The sequence below is a fragment of the Argiope bruennichi genome, chromosome 7, assembly GCF_947563725.1.
Source record: "Argiope bruennichi chromosome 7, qqArgBrue1.1, whole genome shotgun sequence".
Taxonomy (NCBI): domain Eukaryota; kingdom Metazoa; phylum Arthropoda; class Arachnida; order Araneae; family Araneidae; genus Argiope; species Argiope bruennichi.
The window spans coordinates 116,903,859-116,918,601 of NC_079157.1; the positions used below are offsets into that span (position 1 = coordinate 116,903,859).

Consider the following 14,743-nt stretch of genomic DNA (forward strand, 5'->3'; position numbering starts at 1 on the left):
AAAATCCATTTAACCAGCTGAATTATTGCTGTTATTTTAATACGCATTTGGAGAGAATGGCCTATATGACTACTATCTATTTAGTTATATCTACTGTAAAAGTTGGAATGAACAGATGAACGATTCCGTAACAAAGAGATGTGTCTTCCACAATGAGACAACTTAGCTGTGCCCACCAGGTCTCGAACCTGGGACCTTCCGCGTGTTAGGCGGATGTGATAACCACTACACTATGGGCACGCACATTTGCTCAATCTATTAGAAAATTCTCAGTTAATAATCAATTTAATCAGCTGAATTATTGCTATTATTTTAATACGCATTTGGAGAGAATGGCCTATATGACTACTATCTATTTATTTATATCTACTGCAAAAGTTGAAATGGACAGATGAACGATTCCGTAACAAAAAAAAGGGACTTCCATAATGAGAGAACTTAGCTGTGCCCACCAGGTCTCGAAACTGGGACCTTCCGCGTGTTAGGCGGTTGTGATAACCACTACACCATGGGTACGCACATGTGCTCAATCTATTAGAAAATTCTCAGTTAAAAATCCATTTAACCAGCTGAATTTTTGCTATTATTTTAATACGCATTTGGAGAGAATGGCCTATATGACTACTATCTATTTAGTTATATCTATTGCAAAAGTTGAAATGGACATATGAACGATTCCGTAACAAAAAAAAGGGTCTTCCATAATGAGAGAATATAGCTGTGCCCACCAGGTCTCGAACCTGGGACCTTCCGGGTGTTAGGCGGATGTGATAAGCACTACACCATGGGAACGTACGTATGCTCAATCTATTAGAAAATTCTCAGTTTAAAATCCATTTAATCAGCTGAATTATTGCTATTATTTTAATACGCATTTGGAGAGAATGGCCTAGATGACTACTATCTATTTAGTTATATCTACTGCAAAAGTTGAAATGGACAGATGAACGATTCCGTAACAAAAAAAAAGGGTCTTCCATAATGAGAGAAAATAGCTGTGCCCACCAGGTCTCGAACCTGGGACCTTCCGCGTGTTAGGCGGATGTGATAACCACTACACCACGGGCACGCACATATGCTCAATCTATTAGATAATTCTCAGTTAAAAATCAATTTAATCAGCTGAATTATTGCTATTATTTTAATACGCATTTGGAGAGAATGGCATATATGACTACTATCTATTTAGTTATATCTACTGCAAAAGTTGAAATGGACAGATGAACGATTCCGTAACAAAAAAAAGGGTGTTCCATAATGAGAGAACTTAGCTGTGCCCACCAGGTCTCGAACCTGGGACCTTCCGCGTATTAGGCGGATGTGATAACCACTACACAACGGGCACGCACATATGCTCAATCTATTAGAAAATTCTCAGTTAAAAATCAATTTAATCAGCTGAATTATTGCTATTATTTTAATACGCATTTGGAGAGAATGGCCTATATGACTACTATCTATTTAGTTATATCTACTGCAAAAGTTGAAATGGACAGATGAACGATTCCGTAACAAAAAAAAGGGTCTTCCATAATGAGAGAACTTAGCTGTGCCCACCAGGTTTCGAACCTGAAAAATTCCGCGTGTTAGGCGGATGTGATAACCACTACACCATGGGCACGCACATGTGCTCAATCTATTAGAAAATTCTCAGTTAAAAATCCATTTAACCAGCTGAAATTTTGCTATTATTGTAATACGCATTTGGAGAGAATGGCCTATATGACTACTATCTATTTATTTATATCTACTGCAAAAGTTGAAATGGACAGATGAATGATTCCGTAACAAAAAAATGGGTCTTCCATAATGAGAGATTTTAGCTGTGCCCACCAGGTCTCGAACCTTGGACTTGCCGCGTGTTAGGCGGATGTGATTACCACTACACCATGGGCACGCACATGTGCTCAATCTATTAGAAAATTCTCAGTTAAAAATCCATTTAACCAGCTGAATTATTGCTATTATTTTAATACGCATTTGGAGAGAATGGCCTATATGACTACTATCTATTTAGTTATATCTACTGTAAAAGTTGGAATGGACAGATGAATGATTCCGTAACAAAAAAATGGGCCTTCCATAAAGAGAGATTTTAGCTGTGCCCACCAGGTCTCGAACCTTGGACTTGCCGCGTGTTAGGCGGATGTGATAACCACTACACCATGGGCACGCACATGTGCTCAATCTATTAGAAAATTCTCAGTTAAAAATCCATTTAATCAGCTGAATTATTGCTATTATTTTAATACGCATTTGGAGAGAATGGCCTATATGACTACTATCTATTTAGTTATATCTACTGTAAAAGTTGGAATGGACAGATGAACGATTTCGTAACAAAGAGATGTGTCTTCCACAATGAGACAACTTAGCTGTGCCCACCAGGTCTTGAACCTGGGACCTTCCGCGTGTTAGGCGGATGTGATAACCACTACACTATGGGCACGCACATTTGCTCAATCTATTAGAAAATTCTCAGTTAATAATCAATTTAATCAGCTGAATTATTGCTATTATTTTAATACGCATTTGGAGAGAATGGCCTATATGACTACTATCTATTTAGTTATATCTATTGCAAAAGTTGAAATGGACAGATGAATGATTCCGTAACAAAAAAAAGGGTCTTCCATAATGAGAGAACTTAGCTGTGCCCACCAGGTCTCGAACCTGGGACCTTCCGCGTGTTAGGCGGATGTGATAACCACTACACCATGGGCACGCACATTTGCTCAATCTATTAGAAAATTCTCAGTTAATAATCAATTTCATCAGATGAATTATTGCTATTATTTTAATACGCATTTGGAGAGAATGGCCTATATGACTACTATCTATTTATTTATATCTACTTCAAAAGTTGAAATGGACAGATGAACGATTCCGTAACAAAAAAAAGGGTCTTCCATAATGAGAGAACTTAGCTGTGCCCACCAGGTCTCGAACCTGGGACCTTCCGCGTGTTAGGCGGATTTGATAACCACTACACCATGGGCACGCACATATGCTCAATCTCTTAGAAAATTCTCAGTTGAAAATCAATTTAATCAGCTGAATTTTTGCTATTATTTTAATACGCATTCGGAGAGAATAGCCTATCTGACTACTATCTATTTAGTTATATCTACTGCAAAAGTTGAAATGGACAGATGAACGATTCCGTAACAAAAAAAAGGGTCTTCCATAATGACAGAACTTAGCTGTGCCCACCAGGTCTCGAACCTTGGACTTGCCGCGTGTTAGGCGGATGGGATAACCACTACACCATGGGCAAACACATATGCTCAATCTATTAGAAAATTCTCAGTTAAAAATCCATTTAACCAGCTGAATTATTGCTATTATTTTAATCGCATTTGGAGAGAATGGCCTATATGACTACTATCTATTTAGTTATATATACTGTAAAAGTTGAAATGGACAGATGAACGATTCCGTAACAAAAAAAATGCGTCTTCCACAATGAGAGAACTTAGCTGTGCCCACCAGGTCTCGAACCTGGGACCTTCCGCGTGTTAGGCGGATGTGATAACCACTACACCATGGACACGCACATTTGCTCAATCTATTAGAAAATTCTCAGTTAATAATCAATTTAATCAGCTGAATTTTTGCAATTATTTTAATACGCATTTGGAGAGAATGGCGTATCTGACTACTATCTATTTAGTTATATATACTGTAAAAGTTGAAATGGACAGATGAATGATTCCGTAACAAAAAAATGGGTCTTCCATAATGAGAGATTTTAGCTGTGCCCACCAGGTCTCGAACCTTGGACTTGCCGCGTGTTAGGCGGATGTGATAACCACTACACCATGGGCACGCACATGTGCTCAATCTATTAGAAAATTCTCAGTTAAAAATCCATTTAACCAGCTGAATTATTGCTATTATTTTAATACGCATTTGGAGAGAATGGCCTATATGACTACTATCTATTTAGTTATATCTACTGTAAAAGTTGGAATGGACAGATGAATGATTCCGTAACAAAAAATGGGTCTTCCATAATGAGAGATTTTAGCTGTGCCCACCAGGTCTCGAACCTTGGACTTGCCGCGTGTTAGGCGGATGTGATAACCACTACACCATGGGCACGCACATATGCTCAATCTATTAGAAAATTCTCAGTTAAAAATCTATTTAACCAGCTGAATTATTGCTATTATTTTAATACGCATTTGGAGAGAATGGCCTATATGACTACTATCTATTTAGTTATATCTACTGTAAAAGTTGGAATGGACAGATGAACGATTCCGTAACAAAAAAAATGCGTCTTCCACAATGAGAGAACTTAGCTGTGCCCACCAGGTCTCGAACCTGGGACCTTCCGCCTGTTAGGCGGATGTGATAACCACTACACCATGGGCACGCTCATATGCTCAATATATTAGAAAATTCTCAGTTAATAATCAATTTAATCAGCTGAATTTTTGCAATTATTTTAATACGCATTTGGAGAGAATGGCGTATCTGACTACTATCTATTTAGTTATATATACTGTAAAAGTTGAAATGGACAGATGAACGATTCCGTAACAAAGAGATGTGTCTTCCACAATGAGGCAACTTAGCTGTGCCCACAAGGTCTCGAAATTGGGACCTTCCGCGTGTTAGGCGGATGTGATAACCACTACACTATGGGCACACACATTTGCTCAATCTATTAGAAAATTCTCAGTTAATAATCAATTTAATCAGCTGAATTATTGCTATTATTTTAATACGCATTTGGAGAGAATGGCCTATATGACTACTATCTATTTATTTATATCTACTGCAAAAGTTGAAATGGACAGATGAACGATTCCGTAACAAAAAAAAGGGTCTTCCATAATGAGAGAAAATAGCTGTGCCCACCAGGTCTCGAACCTGGGACCTTCCGCGTGTTAGGCGGATGTGATAACCACTACACCACGGGCACGCACATATGCTCAATCTATTAGATAATTCTCAGTTAAAAATCACTTTAATCAGCTGAATTATTGCTATTATTTTAATACGCATTTGGAGAGAATGGCATAGATGACTACTATCTATTTAGTTATATCTACTGCAAAAGTTGAAATGGACAGATGAACGATTCCGTAACAAAAAAAAGAGTCTTCCATAATGAGAGAACTTAGCTGTGCCCACCAGGTCTCGAACCTGGGACCTTCCGCGTATTAGGCGGATGTGATAACCACTAAACCATGGGCACGCACACGCCCTCAGTCAATTTGAAAATTCTCAGTTAAAAATAAATTTAATCAGCTGATTTATTGCTATTATTTTAATACGCATTTGGAGAGAATGGCCTATATGACTACTATCTATTTAGTTATATCTACTGTAAAAGTTGGAATGGACAGATGAATGATTCCGTAACAAAAAAATGGGTCTTCCATAATGAGAGATTTTAGCTGTGCCCACCAGGTCTCGTACCTTGGACTTGCCGCGTGTTAGGCGGATGTGATAACCACTACACCATGGGCACGCACATATGCTCAATCTATTAGAAAATTCTAAGTTAAAAATCCATTTAACCAGCTGAATTATTGCTGTTATTTTAATACGCATTTGGAGAGAATGGCCTATATGACTACTATCTATTTAGTTATATCTACTGTAAAAGTTGGAATGGACAGATGAACGATTCCGTAACAAAAAAAATGCGTCTTCCACAATGAGAGAACTTAGCTGTGCCCACCAGGTCTCGAACCTGGGACCTTCCGCCTGTTAGGCGGATGTGATAACCACTACACCATGGGCACGCTCATATGCTCAATCTATTAGAAAATTCTCAGTTAATAATCAATTTAATCAGCTGAATTTTTGCAATTATTTTAATACGCATTTGGAGAGAATGGCGTATCTGACTACTATCTATTTAGTTATATATACTGTAAAAGTTGAAATGGACAGATGAACGATTCCGTAACAAAAAAAAGGGACTTCCATAATGAGAGAACTTAGCTGTGCCCACCAGGTCTCGAAACTGGGACCTTCCGCGTGTTAGGCGGTTGTGATAACCACTACACCATGGGTACGCACATGTGCTCAATCTATTAGAAAATTCTCAGTTAAAAATCCATTTAACCAGCTGAATTTTTGCTATTATTTTAATACGCATTTGGAGAGAATGGCCTATATGACTACTATCTATTTAGTTATATCTATTGCAAAAGTTGAAATGGACATATGAACGATTCCGTAACAAAAAAAAGGGTCTTCCATAATGAGAGAATATAGCTGTGCCCACCAGGTCTCGAACCTGGGACCTTCCGGGTGTTAGGCGGATGTGATAAGCACTACACCATGGGCACGTACGTATGCTCAATCTATTAGAAAATTCTCAGTTTAAAATCCATTTAATCAGCTGAATTATTGCTATTATTTTAATACGCATTTGGAGAGAATGGCCTATATGACTACTATCTATTTAGTTATATCTACTGCAAAAGTTGAAATGGACAGATGAACGATTCCGTAAGAAAAAAAGGGTCTTCCATAATGAGAGAACTTAGCTGTGCCCACCAGGTTTCGAACCTGGGACCTTCCGCGTGTTAGGCGGATGTGATAACCACTACACCATGGGCACGCACATGTGCTCAATCTATTAGAAAATTCTCTGTTAAAAATCCATTTAACCAGCTGAAATTTTGCTATTATTGTAATACGCATTTGGAGAGAATGGCCTATATGACTACTATCTATTTATTTATATCTACTGCAAAAGTTGAAATGGACAGATGAATGATTCCGTAACAAAAAAATGGGTCTTCCATAATGAGAGATTTTAGCTGTGCCCACCAGGTCTCGAACCTTGGACTTGCCGCGTGTTAGGCGGATGTGATAACCACTACACCATGGGCACGCACATGTGCTCAATCTATTAGAAAATTCTCAGTTAAAAATCCATTTAACCAGCTGAATTATTGCCATTATTTTAATACGCATTTGGAGAGAATGGCCTATATGACTACTATCTATTTAGTTATATCTACTGTAAAAGTTGGAATGGACAGATGAATGATTCCGTAACAAAAAATTGGTCTTCCATAATGAGAGATTTTAGCTGTGCCCACCAGGTCTCGAACCTTGGACTTGCCGCGTGTTAGGCGGATGTGATAACCACTACACCATGGGCACGCACATGTGCTCAATCTATTAGAAAATTCTCAGTTAAAAATCCATTTAATCAGCTGAATTATTGCTATTATTTTAATACGCATTTGGAGAGAATGGCCTATATGACTACTATCTATTTAGTTATATCTACTGTAAAAGTTGGAATGGACAGATGAACGATTCCGTAACAAAGAGATGTGTCTTCCACAATGAGACAACTTAGCTGTGCCCACCAGGTCTCGAACCTGGGACCTTCCGCGTGTTAGGCGGATGTGATAACCACTACACTATGGGCACGCACATTTGCTCAATCTATTAGAAAATTCTCAGTTAATAATCAATTTAATCAGCTGAATTATTGCTATTATTTTAATACGCATTTGGAGAGAATGGCCTATATGACTACTATCTATTTAGTTATATCTATTGCAAAAGTTGAAATGGACAGATGAATGATTCCGTAACAAAAAAAAGGGTCTTCCATAATGAGAGAACTTAGCTGTGCCCACCAGGTCTCGAATCTGGGACCTTCCGCGTGTTAGGCGGATGTGATAACCACTACACCATGGGCACGCACATTTGCTCAATCTATTAGAAAATTCTCAGTTAATAATCAATTTCATCAGCTGAATTATTGCTATTATTTTAATACGCATTTGGAGAGAATGGCCTATATGACTACTATCTATTTATTTATATCTACTTCAAAAGTTGAAATGGACAGATGAACGATTCCGTAATAAAAAAAAGGGTCTTCCATAATGAGAGAACTTAGCTGTGCCCACCAGGTCTCAAACCTGGGACCTTCCGCGTGTTAGGCGGATTTGATAACCACTACACCATGGGCACGCACATATGCTCAATCTCTTAGAAAATTCTCAGTTGAAAATCAATTTAATCAGCTTAATTTTTGCTATTATTTTAATACGCATTCGGAGAGAATGGCCTATCTGACTACTATCTATTTAGTTATATCTACTGCAAAAGTTGAAATGGACAGATGAACGATTCCGTAACAAAAAAAGGGTCTTCCATAATGACAGAACTTAGCTGTGCCCACCAGGTCTCGAACCTTGGACTTGCCGCGTGTTAGGCGGATGTGATAACCACTACACCATGGGCACGCACATATGCTCAATCTATTAGAAAATTCTCAGTTAAAAATCCATTTAACCAGCTGAATTATTGCTATTATTTTAATACGCATTTGGAGAGAATGGCCTATATGACTACTATCTATTTAGTTATATATACTGTAAAAGTTGAAATGGACAGATGAACGATTCCGTAACAAAAAAAATGCGTCTTCCACAATGAGAGAACTTAGCTGTGCCCACCAGGTCTCGAACCTTGGACCTTCCGCGTGTTAGGCGGATGTGATAACCACTACACCATGGACACGCACATTTGCTCAATCTATTAGAAAATTCTCAGTTAATAATCAATTTAATCAGCTGAATTTTTGCAATTATTTTAATACGCATTTGGAGAGAATGGCGTATCTGACTACTATCTATTTAGTTATATATACTGTAAAAGTTGAAATGGACAGATGAACGATTCCGTAACAAAGAGATGTGTCTTCCACAATGAGACAACTTAGCTGTGCCCACCAGGTCTCGAACCTGGGACCTTCCGCGTGTTAGGCGGATGTGATAACCACTACACCATGGGCACGCACATATGCTCAATCTATTAGAAAATTCTCAGTTAATAATTAATTTAATCAGCTGAATTTTTGCAATTATTTTAATACGCATTTGGAGAGAATGGCGTATCTGACTACTATCTATTTAGTTATATATACTGTAAAAGTTGAAATGGACAGATGAACGATTCCGTAACAAAGAGATGTGTCTTCCACAATGAGACAACTTAGCTGTGCCCACCAGGTCTCGAACCTGGGACCTTCCGCGTGTTAGGCGGATGTGATAACCACTACACCATGGGCACGCACATATGCTCAATCTATTAGAAAATTCTCAGTTAAAAATCCATTTAACCAGCTGAATTATTGCTATTATTTTAATACGCATTTGGAGAGAATGGCCTATATGACTACTATCTATTTAGTTATATATACTGTAAAAGTTGAAATGGACAGATGAACGATTCCGTAACAAAAAAAATGCGTCTTCCACAATGAGAGAACTTAGCTGTGCCCACCAGGTCTCGAACCTTGGACCTTCCGCGTGTTAGGCGGATGTGATAACCACTACACCATGGACACGCACATTTGCTCAATCTATTAGAAAATTCTCAGTTAATAATCAATTTAATCAGCTGAATTTTTGCAATTATTTTAATACGCATTTGGAGAGAATGGCGTATCTGACTACTATCTATTTAGTTATATATACTGTAAAAGTTGAAATGGACAGATGAACGATTCCGTAACAAAGAGATGTGTCTTCCACAATGAGACAACTTAGCTGTGCCCACCAGGTCTCGAACCTGGGACCTTCCGCGTGTTAGGCGGATGTGATAACCACTACACCATGGGCACGCACATATGCTCAATCTATTAGAAAATTCTCAGTTAAAAATCCATTTAACCAGCTGAATTATTGCTATTATTTTAATACGCATTTGGAGAGAATGGCTTATATGACTACTATCTATTTAGTTATATCTACTGTAAAAGTTGGAATGGACAGATGAACGATTCCGTAACAAAAAAAATGCGTCTTCCACAATGAGAGAACTTAGCTGTGCCCACCAGGTCTCGAACCTGGGACCTTCCGCCTGTTAGGCGGATGTGATAACCACTACACCATGGGCACGCTCATGTGCTCAATCTATTAGAAAATTCTCAGTTAATAATCAATTTAATCAGCTGAATTTTTGCAATTATTTTAATACGCATTTGGAGAGAATGGCGTATCTGACTACTATCTATTTAGTTATATATACTGTAAAAGTTGAAATGGACAGATGAACGATTCCGTAACAAAGAGATGTGTCTTCCACAATGAGACAACTTAGCTGTGCCCACCAGGTCTTGAACCTGGGACCTTCCGCGTGTTAGGCGGATGTGATAACCACTACACTATATGCACGCTCATATGCTCAATCTATTAGAAAATTCTCAGTTAAAAATCCATTTAATCAGCTGAATTATTGCTATTATTTTAATACGCATTTGGAGAGAATGGCCTATCTGACTACTATCTATTTAGTTATATCTACTGTAAAAGTTGGAATGGACAGATGAATGATTCCGTAACAAAAAAATGGGTCTTCCATAATGAGAGATTTTAGCTGTGCCCACCAGGTCTCGAACCTTGGACTTGCCGCGTGTTAGGCGGATGTGATAACCACTACACCATGGGCACGCACATATGCTCAATCTATTAGAAAATTCTCAGTTAAAAATCCATTTAACCAGCTGAATTTTTGCTATTATTGTAATACGCATTTGGAGAGAATGGCCTATATGACTACTATCTATTTAGTTATATCTACTGTAAAAGTTGAAATGGACAGATGAATGATTCCGTAACAAAAAAATGGGTCTTCCATAATGAGAGATTTTAGCTGTGCCCACCAGGTCTCGAACCTTGGACTTGCCGCGTGTTAGGCGGATGTGATAACCACTACACCATGGGCACGCACATTTGCTCAATCTATTAGAAAATTCTCAGTTAATAATCAATTTAATCAGCTGAATTATTGCTATTATTTTAATACGCATTTGGAGAGAATGGCCTATATGACTACTATCTATTTATTTATATCTACTGCAAAAGTTGAAATGGACAGATGAACGATTCCGTAACAAAAAAAAGGGTCTTCCATAATGAGAGAACTCACGTGTGCCCACCAGGTCTCGAACCTGGGACCTTCCGCGTGTTAGGCGGATTTGATAACCACTACACCATGGGCACGCACATATGCTCAATCTATTAGAAAATTCTCAGTTGAAAATCAATTTAATCAGCTGAATTTTTGCTATTATTTTAATACACATTCGGAGAGAATGGCCTATCTGACTACTATCTATTTAGTTATATCTACTGCAAAAGTTGAAATGGACAGATGAACGATTCCGTAACAAAAAAAAAGGGTCTTCCATAATGACAGAACTTAGCTGTGCCCACCAGGTCTCGAACCTTGGACTTGCCGCGTGTTAGGCGGATGTGAGAACCACTACACCATGGGCACGCACATATGCTCAATCTATTAGAAAATTCTCAGTTAAAAATCCATTTAACCAGCTGAATTATTGCTATTATTTTAATACGCATTTTGAGAGAATGACCTATCTGACTACTATCTATTTAGTTATATCTACTGTAAAAGTTGGAATGGACAGATGAACGATTCCGTAACAAAAAAAATGCGTCTTCCACAATGAGAGAACTTAGCTGTGCCCACCAGGTCTCGAACCTTGGACTTGCCGCGTGTTAGGCGGATGTGATAACCACTACACCATGGGCACGCACATATGCTTAATCTATTAGAAAATTCTCAGTTAAAAATCCATTTAATCAGCTGAATTATTGCTATTATTTTAATACGCATTTGGAGAGAATGGCGTATTTGACTACTATCTATTTAGTTATATATACTGTAAAAGTTGAAATGGACAGATGAACGATTCTGTAACAAAAAAAAGGGTCTTCCATAATGAGAGAACTTTGCTCGACCCACCAGGTCTCGAACCTGGGACCTTCCGCGTGTTAGGCGGATTTGATAACCACTACACCATGGGCACGCACATATGCTCAATCTATTAGAAAATTCTCAGTTGAAAATCAATTTAATCAGCTGAATTTTTGCTATTATTTTAATACGCATTTGGAGAGAATGGCCTATCTGACTACTATCTATTTAGTTATATCTACTGCAAAAGTTGAAATAGACAGATGAACGATTCCGTAACAAAAAAAAGGGTCTTCCATAATGAGAGAACTTAGCTGTGCCCACCAGGTCTCGAACCTTGGACTTGCCGCGTGTTAGGCGGATGTGATAACCACTACACCATGGGCACGCACATATGCTCAATCTATTAGAAAATTCTCAGTTAAAAATCCATTTAACCAGATGAATTATTGCTATTATTTTAATACGCATTTGGAGAGAATGACCTATCTGACTACTATCTATTTAGTTATATCTACTGTAAAAGTTGGAATGGACAGATGAACGATTCCGTAACAAAAAAAATGCGTTCCACAATGAGAGAACTTAGCTGTGCCCACCAGGTCTCGAACCTGGGACCTTCCGCCTGTTAGGCGGATGTGATAACCACTACACCATGGGCACGCTCATATGCTCAATCTATTAGAAAATTCTAAGTTGATAATCAATTTAATCAGCTGAATTATTGCTATTATTTTAATACGCATTTGGAGAGAATGGCCTATATGACTACTATCTATTTATTTATATCTACTGCAAAAGTTGAAATGGACAGATGAATGATTCCGTAACAAACAAATGGGTATTCCATAATGAGAGATTTTAGCTGTGCCCACCAGGTCTCGAACCTTGGACTTGCCGCGTGTTAGGCGGATGTGATAACCACTACACCATGGGCACGCACATATGCTCAATCTATTAGAAAATTCTCAGTTAAAAATCCATTTAACCAGCTGAATTTTTGCAATTATTTTAATACGCATTTGGAGAGAATGGCGTATCTGACTACTATCTATTTAGTTATATATACTGTAAAAGTTGAAATGGACAGATGAAAGATTCCGTAACCAACAGATGTGTCTTCCACAATGAGAGAACTTAGCTTTTCCCACCAGGTCTCGAACCTGGGACCTTCCGCGTGTTAGGCGGATGTGATAACCACTACACCATGGGCACGCACATTTGCTCAATCTATTAGAAAATTCTCAGTTAATAATCAATTTCATCAGCTGAATTATTGCTATTATTTTAATACGCATTTGGAGAGAATGGCCTATATGACTACTATCTATTTAGTTATATCTACTGCAAAAGTTGAAATGGAGAGATGAACGATTCTGTAAAAAGGAAAATGTGTCTTCCACAATCTGAGATTTTAGCTGTGCCCACCAGGTCTCGAACCTTGGACTTGCCGCGTGTTAGGCGGATGTGATAACCACTACACCATGAGCACGCACATATGCTCAATCTATTAGAAAATTCTCAGTTAAAAATCCATTTAACCAGCTGAATTTTTGCAATTATTTTAATACGCATTTGGAGAGAATGGCGTATCTGACTACTATCTATTTAGTTATATGTACTGAAAAAGTTGAAATGGACAGATGAAAGATTCCGTAACAAACAGATGTGTCTTCCACAATGAGAGAACTTAGCTGTGCCCACCAGGTCTCGAACCTGGGACCTTCCGCGTGTTAGGCGGATGTGATAACCACTACACCATGGGCACGCACATATGCTCAATCTATTAGAAAATTCTCAGTTGAAAATCAATTTAATCAGCTGAATTTTTGCTATTATTTTAATACGCATTCGGAGAGAATGGCCTATCTGACTACTATCTATTTAGTTATATCTACTGCAAAAGTTGAAATGGACAGATGAACGATTCCGTAACAAAAAAAAAGTGTCTTCCATAATGACAGAACTTAGCTGTGCCCACCAGGTCTCGAACCTTGGACTTGCCGCGTGTTAGGCGGATGTGATAACCACTACACCATGGGCACGCACATATGCTCAATCTATTAGAAAATTCTCAGTTAAAAATCCATTTAACCAGCTGAATTATTGCTATTTTTTTAATACGCATTTGGAGAGAATGGCCTATATGACTACTATCTATTTAGTTATATCTACTGTAAAAGTTGAAATGGACAGATGAACGATTCCGTAACAAAAAACATGCGTCTTCCACAATGAGAGAACTTAGCTGTGCCCACCAGGTCTCGAACCTGGGACCTTCCGCGTGTTAGGCGGATGTGATAACCACTACACCATGGACACGCACATTTGCTCAATCTATTAGAAAATTCTCAGTTAATAATCAATTTCATCAGCTGAATTATTGCTATTATTTTAATACGCATTTGGAGAGAATGGCCTATATGACTACTATCTATTTAGTTATATCTACTGCAAAAGTTGAAATGGACAGATGAACGATTCCGTAACAAAAAAAATGCGTCTTCCACAATGAGAGAACTTAGCTCGACCCACCAGGTCTCGAACCTGGGACCTTCCGCGTGTTAGGCGGATGTGATAACCACTACACCATGGGCACGCTCATATGCTCAATCTATTAGAAAATTCTCAGTTAATAATCAATTTCATCAGCTGAATTATTGCTATTATTTTAATACGCATTTGGAGAGAATGGCCTATATGACTACTATCTATTTAGTTATATCTACTGCAAAAGTTGAAATGGACAGATGAACGATTCTGTAAAAAGGAAAATGTGTCTTCCACAATCTGAGAACTTAGCTGTGCCCACCAGATCTCGAACCTGTGACCTTCCGCGTGTTAGGCGGATGTGATAACCACTACACCATGGACACGCACATTTGCTCAATCTATTAGAAAATTCTCAGTTAATAATCAATTTCATCAGCTGAATTATTGCTATTATTTTAATACGCATTTGGAGAGAATGGCCTATCTGACTACTATCTATTTAGTTATATCTACTTTAAAAGTTGAA

At 38.2% G+C, this 14,743-nt stretch overlaps 24 non-coding genes across 24 annotated transcripts; all 24 read right to left on the reverse strand.

Annotated features, from left to right (window-relative positions):
• Positions 1-167: 167 nt before the first annotated feature.
• Positions 168-240, reverse strand: Trnav-aac (transfer RNA valine (anticodon AAC)). Its single transcript has one exon. It is a non-coding gene; the product is annotated as a tRNA-Val (tRNA).
• Positions 241-996: 756 nt separating this feature from the next.
• Trnav-aac (transfer RNA valine (anticodon AAC)) lies at positions 997-1,069 on the reverse strand. The gene has a single exon. It is a non-coding gene; the product is annotated as a tRNA-Val (tRNA).
• A 203-nt stretch (positions 1,070-1,272) lies between these two features.
• Positions 1,273-1,345, reverse strand: Trnai-aau (transfer RNA isoleucine (anticodon AAU)). Its single transcript has one exon. It is a non-coding gene; the product is annotated as a tRNA-Ile (tRNA).
• A 1,031-nt stretch (positions 1,346-2,376) lies between these two features.
• Trnav-aac (transfer RNA valine (anticodon AAC)) lies at positions 2,377-2,449 on the reverse strand. Its single transcript has one exon. It is a non-coding gene; the product is annotated as a tRNA-Val (tRNA).
• Positions 2,450-2,652: 203 nt separating this feature from the next.
• Positions 2,653-2,725, reverse strand: Trnav-aac (transfer RNA valine (anticodon AAC)). Its single transcript has one exon. It is a non-coding gene; the product is annotated as a tRNA-Val (tRNA).
• A 203-nt stretch (positions 2,726-2,928) lies between these two features.
• On the reverse strand, positions 2,929-3,001 carry Trnav-aac (transfer RNA valine (anticodon AAC)). The gene has a single exon. It is a non-coding gene; the product is annotated as a tRNA-Val (tRNA).
• A 479-nt stretch (positions 3,002-3,480) lies between these two features.
• Positions 3,481-3,553, reverse strand: Trnav-aac (transfer RNA valine (anticodon AAC)). The gene has a single exon. It is a non-coding gene; the product is annotated as a tRNA-Val (tRNA).
• Positions 3,554-4,308: 755 nt separating this feature from the next.
• Positions 4,309-4,381, reverse strand: Trnav-aac (transfer RNA valine (anticodon AAC)). The gene has a single exon. It is a non-coding gene; the product is annotated as a tRNA-Val (tRNA).
• A 479-nt stretch (positions 4,382-4,860) lies between these two features.
• Trnav-aac (transfer RNA valine (anticodon AAC)) lies at positions 4,861-4,933 on the reverse strand. Its single transcript has one exon. It is a non-coding gene; the product is annotated as a tRNA-Val (tRNA).
• Positions 4,934-5,136: 203 nt separating this feature from the next.
• Positions 5,137-5,209, reverse strand: Trnai-aau (transfer RNA isoleucine (anticodon AAU)). Its single transcript has one exon. It is a non-coding gene; the product is annotated as a tRNA-Ile (tRNA).
• Positions 5,210-5,689: 480 nt separating this feature from the next.
• Positions 5,690-5,762, reverse strand: Trnav-aac (transfer RNA valine (anticodon AAC)). Its single transcript has one exon. It is a non-coding gene; the product is annotated as a tRNA-Val (tRNA).
• Positions 5,763-6,516: 754 nt separating this feature from the next.
• Positions 6,517-6,589, reverse strand: Trnav-aac (transfer RNA valine (anticodon AAC)). The gene has a single exon. It is a non-coding gene; the product is annotated as a tRNA-Val (tRNA).
• A 754-nt stretch (positions 6,590-7,343) lies between these two features.
• Positions 7,344-7,416, reverse strand: Trnav-aac (transfer RNA valine (anticodon AAC)). The gene has a single exon. It is a non-coding gene; the product is annotated as a tRNA-Val (tRNA).
• A 203-nt stretch (positions 7,417-7,619) lies between these two features.
• Positions 7,620-7,692, reverse strand: Trnav-aac (transfer RNA valine (anticodon AAC)). The gene has a single exon. It is a non-coding gene; the product is annotated as a tRNA-Val (tRNA).
• A 755-nt stretch (positions 7,693-8,447) lies between these two features.
• Positions 8,448-8,520, reverse strand: Trnav-aac (transfer RNA valine (anticodon AAC)). The gene has a single exon. It is a non-coding gene; the product is annotated as a tRNA-Val (tRNA).
• A 203-nt stretch (positions 8,521-8,723) lies between these two features.
• Positions 8,724-8,796, reverse strand: Trnav-aac (transfer RNA valine (anticodon AAC)). The gene has a single exon. It is a non-coding gene; the product is annotated as a tRNA-Val (tRNA).
• Positions 8,797-8,999: 203 nt separating this feature from the next.
• On the reverse strand, positions 9,000-9,072 carry Trnav-aac (transfer RNA valine (anticodon AAC)). The gene has a single exon. It is a non-coding gene; the product is annotated as a tRNA-Val (tRNA).
• A 204-nt stretch (positions 9,073-9,276) lies between these two features.
• On the reverse strand, positions 9,277-9,349 carry Trnav-aac (transfer RNA valine (anticodon AAC)). Its single transcript has one exon. It is a non-coding gene; the product is annotated as a tRNA-Val (tRNA).
• Positions 9,350-9,552: 203 nt separating this feature from the next.
• Positions 9,553-9,625, reverse strand: Trnav-aac (transfer RNA valine (anticodon AAC)). The gene has a single exon. It is a non-coding gene; the product is annotated as a tRNA-Val (tRNA).
• Positions 9,626-9,829: 204 nt separating this feature from the next.
• Trnav-aac (transfer RNA valine (anticodon AAC)) lies at positions 9,830-9,902 on the reverse strand. Its single transcript has one exon. It is a non-coding gene; the product is annotated as a tRNA-Val (tRNA).
• A 1,031-nt stretch (positions 9,903-10,933) lies between these two features.
• Positions 10,934-11,006, reverse strand: Trnav-aac (transfer RNA valine (anticodon AAC)). The gene has a single exon. It is a non-coding gene; the product is annotated as a tRNA-Val (tRNA).
• Positions 11,007-12,314: 1,308 nt separating this feature from the next.
• On the reverse strand, positions 12,315-12,387 carry Trnav-aac (transfer RNA valine (anticodon AAC)). Its single transcript has one exon. It is a non-coding gene; the product is annotated as a tRNA-Val (tRNA).
• A 1,032-nt stretch (positions 12,388-13,419) lies between these two features.
• On the reverse strand, positions 13,420-13,492 carry Trnav-aac (transfer RNA valine (anticodon AAC)). Its single transcript has one exon. It is a non-coding gene; the product is annotated as a tRNA-Val (tRNA).
• A 481-nt stretch (positions 13,493-13,973) lies between these two features.
• Trnav-aac (transfer RNA valine (anticodon AAC)) lies at positions 13,974-14,046 on the reverse strand. The gene has a single exon. It is a non-coding gene; the product is annotated as a tRNA-Val (tRNA).
• Positions 14,047-14,743: the final 697 nt, after the last annotated feature.